Raw genomic sequence first — 9,105 nt, 5'->3', positions numbered from 1 at the left:
TCTATGCAGTATATGCATGCAATACCCACAGTGGCCAGAAGAGAGAGGGCTTCAGGACTCCAGGGAACGGAGTTATAAATTGAGAACCAATAAATGGGTATTGGAAATTGAACACCTGTCCTCTACAAAACAGCCATTGCTCTTGATGGCTGATGCACATCTACAGACCTTATCTATAAATTATTTAAAATGTCCCAAATGTTAGGCCTTAAGTCCACTGGAATGTAGGGCAAAATAAACAGAATATGTATTGCTTGATTTCTGGTTTAACTATGTGTTATTATTTCTGTTTCTCAAGCCCAGAAACAAAGAAGCATGTGTCTCTCTGCAGAACATTTGGAAACTTTGTGGCAAATGGTCAAGATATATATATATATATATATATATATATATATATATATATATATATGTGTGTGTGTATATGTATATGTATATATAATTTATTTAGCTTTGCTTTGACCCTGTTTAAGGAATTGAGAGAAACACTTTTTTGTGTGGGACTGGAAAGGGCAGTCTTTGGAGTTTTTGATGTCTGGAGTGGGAATAGGAGAGGTAAGTAAAATAATACTTTAAAAAAATTAAATTGTTTGGGAATGGAGAGATTGGCTCAGTTGTAAAGAGACAGAGCCCATGTTGATATTGAATAGTGCCCCACAATCTCCAGTAGGATCTGTGTGGTAAGTTCCACAGACTGAGGTGGTAGACTTCAAAACATGGAGGTCTCCTGGAACCAGTTGTGTAATTCTTGCCCAGAAAAAAAAAAAATTGAACCATAAGTTCTCATGACAATTTATCTGTTTTATCTTCTCTTATTCTTTTTCTTACTTATGAGATGTTCCTGATGGCCTAGGATAATATCTTAAGCAAGAATAATGGGTACAAGACCATCCCTTGAGATGGGGGCACTAGCCATGACCTTATCTCTGGGGAAATCAGGGCTTCACTTCATAAATCATTTACAAGATAGTATTGATAGAGAAAAACTTTTCCAACAATAAAATTTCATATGGCTACCCATGTGTCATCAGAATTGGGCTTTGGTATATTGTTTTAGAAAGTTTTAAATAAAAAGAATTAAAATAGTTTAAATTTATCTTTCGAAGATTCACAGAAAGAACAGGTACTAGATGTTGTTAAATAATATCTGCCCATAAACATTTATTAACCTGCTCTTGGAATTATGCTGATAGCCTTGTATGATTTTTGTGCTTTCCTGTGCCAAGTGACTATAATGATATCTGTCCTATCCATGACTGCTTCACTGAACAAAACTTCTCAGAATTGTAATATATATATTAATATAAATATATATATTTATAATGTAATATATGTAATATAAATATATATATATATTTTTTAAGTATAAAAATCCTTGATTGAGAGCTGCAAAATACACTCAGATTCAAAGTGACTCTGTGTTTGTTTCTGTTTGTCATTACTGAATCCTTACCCACCTAGCTTTCGAGGATTATCATGTCAGAAGACCCCCCATACCAGACTTGGGTAGTCTGTGGCACTATAGGGTGTAAGTTCCATTCCAAGCATCCATTTTGGGCAATTCAACGTGTGTGTGTGTGTGTGTGTGTGTGTGTGTGTGTGTGTGTATGTGTTTGTGTAAAAAATAAAATCATTAAAAGAAATCCAATTGTTTACAAGAAGAAAATGACAACCCATTTTATATTTTGCAATGACAGTGAAGCAGAGGTGACTATAAGAGAGGACATTTGCATACTGATGGATCTGAGATACCTGGCTCATTGGTAAAGTTGATGGAACAAAACAGCGACCCAGATCCTCCATTTGTCTCTTCCCATGATGCATCAACAGTTCCGGTGTTCACACACCAAAGTGTCCTCATAAGAGTTAAGGAAATCTAGGCAGGCCAGGCTGGCTGTTTGATTTTTGTATGTGAAAAAATATTCTGAAGAAGGCAGGTATGCAACCAAGTCCAAGCATCCAGAATAGAGAGGCACTTTCCTCCCTAGAAAAGAGGGACATCTACATCCAGCCCTTAAACTTCAAACAATGTCTTTCTTCAACTTATATGCAACAATCTAGGAAGAGAGTTGACACAAATCTTATAGACCTGAAGGCAAAAACTGAGACCACCCTAGTGGGAAGGAGGATGGAGATGTGGATATCTGCAGACAGAAATAAGTAAGAGACTATGTCTCCATCAAACTTGTGATCTAAAGGCTTCCAAAGGAACTTTTCAAACCGAAATAAATAAAACTGTGTTAAGGAGTAAGAAGAAAATAAAAACATGGACAGAAATAAAAGATATGGCTCAGAAATTACTATACAAACAAACCCACATGGTCTAATATAAATTTGGTGTATAAACCATTCACATGTTTTCTATAAGAGCTAGAATCAAATTCATTGGAATAAAACTTCATTAGTATGGTGGTTTGACTATGCTCAGTCCAGGCATTTGCACTATGAAGTATGGCCTATTTGGAGGAAGTATGTCACTGTGGGGGTGGGCTTTGAGGCCCTCCTCCTAGTTTCCTGGAAGATAGCCTTCTCCAGTTTGTCTTTGGAACAAGATGTATAACTTTCAGCTCCTCCAGTGCCATGCCTGCCTGATGCTGCCATTCTTCCTGCCATGATGATGATGATGGACTGAACCTGTAAGCCAGCCCCAATTAAATACTGTCTTTTATAAGAGTTGCCTTGGTCACAATATCTTTTCATAGAAATAAAACCCTAATGAGGACAGTAAGGAAGATGCAAGTTGGTACATAAACAATTCAATGTGTGGGGAGGAATAGAATATAATGAGATATTTTTATGACTACATTTCTGCTCTCCTTTCATTTGATCTTTACTATCAATGTTATATTATTACAAAATATATGAATATAATTAAAATCTCTGTTAATAATCCTCATAGTAGCCCCAAAAGCAAATATCCAAAAGAACGGGTACTAGATGTTAAGTAATACCTGACCAGAAACATTTATTAACCTGCCCTTGGAATTATGCTGATAGCCTTGGATGAACCATGGGTAATCATTAAGGAATCAAAATGTGTCAGGTAAAATAGCACACAGTGCAGTCACACCAGCATTCCCTCCCTCTTCCTCAGTTACCCATAGTGCTCTCTGGTAACACCATCCCCCATGCAAACTGCACTCAAGCCTGTGTCCAGGCCTGCTTTCTGGGAATCAAACTCAAGATATCCTGTTGAGTATATGTGACTTTGTTGTTAGCTGTCTATGAATTAAGGATTGTCATGTTTTGCTGGCAAGTTGACCCTTTAGTCATAATTAAAGCTCCTATTTTTTTCCTTCTACTCTATTAATTTATTCAATATTAATGTTGAGACCTCTATTTCCTTTTGAGTATCTGTAGGTTATGTCTGGTGCCTTCCTTTTACTTTTAACTTATCTAGACCTGTGTGTACTTGTATTTACATTGCCTTAGAAGGTATCACTAATCAACATGCAACACAAATACAAACACACAGACACAAATATAGACAAATACAGACACACATAGAGACACACAGACACACACAGATGTCCCGGTCTCCGTAGTCCTCGCTGCCCGCGAAGACACAAACGACACGGACACCAAGTCGGGTTCACACAATGGCTTCTTTACTTGTGGCTTTTTCCTTTACAGCTCTCTTCCCCAGCAGCTTCTTCTACTACCTCCGTCCTTCTCGCAGCAAGGGCTAAAGTCCTATACTCTCTCCGACTGACCTCCTTCTAGCTCTACCCCACCTCATCCAGTCAGAATTCACACACTCTCCAGGCACGAGCTCAGATCGGTCACCAATAGGCTGACAGGTCCAGATCACGAGGAACAGTCCAGTCTGTCAGGCAGCCCATGCATGCAGCCTCACTGTGCTTGCTTGGACAAGGCAGTAAACAACTTGGCCCATGCAGCCGCACCCGCTTCCCACATACAGATACTTACACAATAGAGACACAGACACACAGAGAGACATAGACACACAGACATACAGACACACACAGATACACACACACCTACACACACACCCATACACATGCATGCTTGTTCCAAAAATACTGTAAGAAGTTTTCTTACATGAACTCTTGAGCTTTGTGAGGCACAGGGATGACCTACTAAGCAGGTCCACTATGTCTTTGGAAATGACACTGCTCAGAGTGTACTGTGTGGTTAAGGAGAGGGTGTCTGCATATTCTGCTGGCACCAAAATAAGAACCATTCCTGCTCTTGATCGATCCCTAACTTTTCTAGAGAGGCAGGAAAGAAATGAGGGAGTAGGGAGAACAAGAGCCACCAGCAGTCAAGTACAAAAAATTCTACAATCAGACTTATTACACACTGTTGGATCACAAGAGCATAGTAGAACACCATTTGGGAAAGCCTTAACGTTTCCCCATTTAAAACAAAACACTCAGTTTCCCCAATTTTATAATCATGCTGTTCGTTATGATTTTTTTATGTATTTTTCATTAGGTATTTTCCTCATTTACATTTCCAATGCTATCCAAAAAGTCCCCAATATACTCCCCCCCCCACTCCCCTACCCACCCACTCCCACTTTTTGGCCCTGGCATTCCCCTGTACTGGGGCATATAAAGTTTGCAAGTCTAATGGGCCTCTTTTCCAGTGATGGCCGACTAGGCCATCTTTTGATACATATGCAGCTAGAGTCAAGAGCTCTGGGGTACTGGTTAGTTCATAATTTTGTTCCACCTATAGGGTTGCAGATCCCTTTAGTTCCTTGGGTACTTTCTCTAGCTCCTCCATTGGGGGCCCTGTAATCCATCCAATAGCTGACTGTGAGCATCCACTTCTGTGTTTGCTAGGCCCCGGCATAGTCTCACAAGAGACAGCTATATCTGGGTCCCTTCAGCAAAATCTTGCTAGTGTATGCAATGATGTCAGCGTTTGGAAGCTGATTATGGGATGGATCCCTGGATATGGCAGTCTTTGGATGGTCCATCCTTTTGTCACAGCTCCAAACTTTATCTCTGTAACTCCTTCCATGGGTGTTTTGTTCCCAATTCTAAGAAGGGGTAGTGTCCACACTTTGGTCTTCGTTCTTCTTGAGTTTCATGCGTTTAACAAGTTGTATCTTATATCTTGGGTATCCTAAGTTTTTGGGCTAATATCCACTTATCAGTGAGTACATATTGTGTGAGTTCCTTTGTGATTGTGTTACCTCACTCAGGATGATGCCCTCCAGGTCCATCAATTTGCCTAGAAATTTCATAAATTCATTCCTTTTAATAGCTGAGTAGTACTCCATTGTGTAAATGTACCACATTTTCTGTATCCATTCCTCTGTTGAGGGGCATCTGGGTTCTTTCCAGCTTCTGGCTGAAGTTCATCATCCCATGGATCTAACTAGCTGCTTCCCAATCCTTCAGGCAAAGCTGTCACACACTAGAAGTAGCACACAGTCATTCTCCAGCATGGCCTCCCTTACAGCTAGGGAAGTCTCTCTCTTTCTTTGGAAGTACTAACTTGTTGATTCATCAACACTGATTGATTTTTCAACATTTCAAAAACAGTGGCTATAGCACATAATTCAATTATTTGTGAAGCAAGGGGGGAACTCAAGAGAATAAACGTGATCCAATCACATATGTTACTCTCCTACTAGATGAGCTGTTTATAAATACACTAAATGCATTCTTTATCAGCTGCATGCATCGATTTACAGGAAACATAAAAGTATTTATAGAGCCAAATTCTAACAACTTGTGTTTTGTATAATTATTATCAACTTTGCCTAAAACATTTGCCATGCAATAGGGCAAATCATTATTCTGCAATAAACAAATTAACTGCCGTTTAGAATAAGGAATAAACATGTCATCAGGTTCTTAAGACATTCTTTCCAAAATACTTTCATGATTCCATCCTAAAATTTGGTATTAACATAGCAACAGCTTCATAATAGGCCATTCAAACTTTACTTGGAGATGAAGAAAGATGAATCCACCTTAATGGTCCCTTTTGTCAAAGGACTGCTTGAAACCACTAACAATTGATCATAGTATCTGTTGTTGGCCAATAGCTTCCTCTACTTTCTGCAAAACTATTCATCCCTCATCAGTTCGTTGTCAAGGGGAACTAGGTTTTGTATCCCACTTGAGAATATAAAACAGAAGTTTAAGTTTTCCTGTGGTAAGCTTAAGATGTGGTCTTAGCCAATCCAAGCCTCCTAACAACTTTTGAAAATCATTTCAAGTAAGTAAATTATCTTTTCTTGCTTGGATTATTCTGTGCCACAATGTGTTTAGGATATAACCGAGGCCCCAAATATTGAAAAATACATTGTCTTTGAATCTTTTCTGGAGCAACAATGACTCCAACATTTAAAAACTCGTATATAAGAGCAAAGGCTTGTAGTAAAACGTCATCAGAAAAGTCAGCTAATAAAATACCATCCATATTATGAATAATATACACTGAAAGATTCAAATTCCTTGCTTTTTGTATTGAAGCAGAGAAATTTATTTTCACATAAAGTAGGGCTATTAGCCATTCCTTGAGGCAAGACTTTCCAATGATATTAGTTCATGGGTTCTTCAAATTACAAGTAAGCTCACTAAATGCAAACCTCCTAGTCACCAGGATGCAAAGGAACAGTATAAATGCAATCCTCCAAATCCAGAATAATTCTATGTGCATTTCCTGGAATGTCAGCTAGAGTATGCAAGTCAGGTTGTAATTCCCCCACAAGTTCCTAGTTTCATTGCCTTTCATAAATCTTAAGTTTGAACTTTTGGGGGGTTAATAGAATAACCAATCCATTGCAGCCAAGTGAGTAATAAGCTCCAATGTCTATTAATCCTTCAAAGCTTTTTTCTTCAATTAGTCATTTAAGGTTAGACCTTTTATTAGTAATACATTGAACCCAGTACACACCAGAGGAAACAAAGACACCTTGTCCTCTCCTACTCTTAACAAATATGGAAAGTAGCAGATACAAGGGAACTGAAATAAGTTGAGTAATTCTTTTATTAGCAGGCACAGCTATAATGCCATGGGGTGTGGGGGGGGGGCATAATTCTAATTTCTCCTGCATAATCAGTATCTAGAACTCCTGGATAGATTGGTTGTCTTTTTATAATAATGCAGTTTCAGCCCAGAAGTAATTTGCAGGTCCCTAGAGGCAAGGGCCCTGAAACTCCTGTAGGCAGCCTCTGAATCCCCATTTCTGGGGTCAGTACTGTGTAGGTGGTTGAACTGGGGTCCAATCATGTGCTTCCTGGGGTTGCTCTGATAAGTTCAGAACGAGATTTTCTTGGCTAGGAAGCAGCTTCATGGTCCCATAAGCAGCTTCATGGTCACTGCCTGCTGTGAGTGCCTTGGGGTCTGAGACTGACCCCCTCATCCCCTTTCTTGACACAGGACAGCTTTGTTTATCAGGTTCTGGCTTGGCTTTCTATGGATAGATGGTGGCACATCAGGCTGCATTAGCATTCTCATAAGCCAATTGTGTAACAAAAGGAACTCCTGCCCGAGGAGCTCCAAAAATTCTACCAGCTGCTTTTAGCAGTCTATCCACAAATTCCTGAAATGGTTCATCAGGACCTAGTTTGATCTCAGATAAACTCCCCCTGAGATCTCTTTTCCAATCTTGGGGAGTTAAATTTACTTCTAGCACTGAATCCAATAAAACTTGACTAAAAGAGACAGCAGACCTGTACTGTGTGCTACAGCTGTTTTAAACTCTTTTATTACTCTTGAAAGCATCTCTAATTGCTTGATTTTTTTCTTAATTACAAATATGAGCGAATTAAGAATCCTGAGTCTGTGATCAAACTGCAAATTGCAGCCAATGGAACACTGGCAGTTTAACTATATTCTTAAGTTTCCTTGCAATATTAGACCATACCCATAATATTGGAAAACAAACCCCAGTTTTAAACAATCCGTTCTCTTTAAAATTAGTAACAAGAAAATTACTTTTACATTACATAGTTTGCTTGCCAGTTCTTATGAATGCATGACAGTGCAGCTTTTAATATCTTTCATCAAAGAGACATTCTTTTAAATCCTATAATTTATAAATCTAGTTTCTAGGATAAGAATTACATAAAATATTATCCCAATTTAGAAGTGTCTTTAGAGAACTGTTTTCCTGGGTTGGCTCATGCCATTTGTTGTTGTTTAGTATGACTCTAACCCTGAGATACCAGTTTTAAGCTAACTTTCTGTTACCAATGTTACAAATTTTTAACCATATCCAATAACTTATAAGCCAATACTCTATAGCCAAAACATGCAGAACATATTTATACTTTTAAAACCAGTCAGAAACAAAAAATGAAGTGGCTACACACATCTTATATATTTAGAACAAACAAACATTTCCTGCTTTTTGTAGCTGTAATTTCAGAGAAGAGCACCTTGTTACCTTATGAATACAGTCACAGAGATTTTTTCGTATGGTAACTTATTAGTTTCTGCTGTGCAAATTGAGACTGCCTTTTAAACAAGTTAAACTAAATCAAGGGGTGAACAGCCAGCAGATAAAGTTTGAATCATTTTTTTTCTTTTGAACATGAAACACAGAACAACAATCATCCAAACAAAGAAACAAAAACAGACATAACTTGCTGGCCTGTGGCTCTCATGTCTGGGTTCGAGCCTGGGAGGCAACCAGAGTTGAAAGAGAAGAGGGAACCTAGGCGGGTCAAGAAATAATGGAAACCAAGACAACTAGTCTGTTCAAGGCTCAAATATTTAACGGCAGATGTGCTTATAAAGGAGGGGGAGGCCCATTCCCGCCAATTCATCCTTGGATCCTGGAACCGGCTGCAGGTGACTACATGCAGGATAGGGCATAGTCTCCGGAATAGTTCTTGGGCTTCTCAGCAGGTAGCAGTAACTTGAAGAGGAACAGCGACTGTGGCTGAACAACAGAGTGATCTAGGGAGGAAGGCTCCACCCTAGGTAATCGCCTTAGTGGCAGCAAAGTCAAGGTCTGGCTCAGCCTGCTTCAGGCTGAGGGGTAGGTTACAATAAATTGTCAGACATGGACAGATTTATGGACAAAGGACAGGCTTAGAGGAAAGAGATGGATTCCCAGGTGGGGAAGTCTCTAGATGGCCGTTACTTCAGTCTTTCCTCCACAGTTTGGAAACA

Source organism: Mus caroli, unplaced genomic scaffold (assembly GCF_978045245.1).
Source record: "Mus caroli unplaced genomic scaffold, Mus_caroli_1 scaffold_10, whole genome shotgun sequence".
Lineage (NCBI taxonomy): Eukaryota > Metazoa > Chordata > Mammalia > Rodentia > Muridae > Mus > Mus caroli.
The sequence above is the reverse complement of the archived record's forward strand: the minus strand, read 5'-3'. Positions refer to the sequence as shown.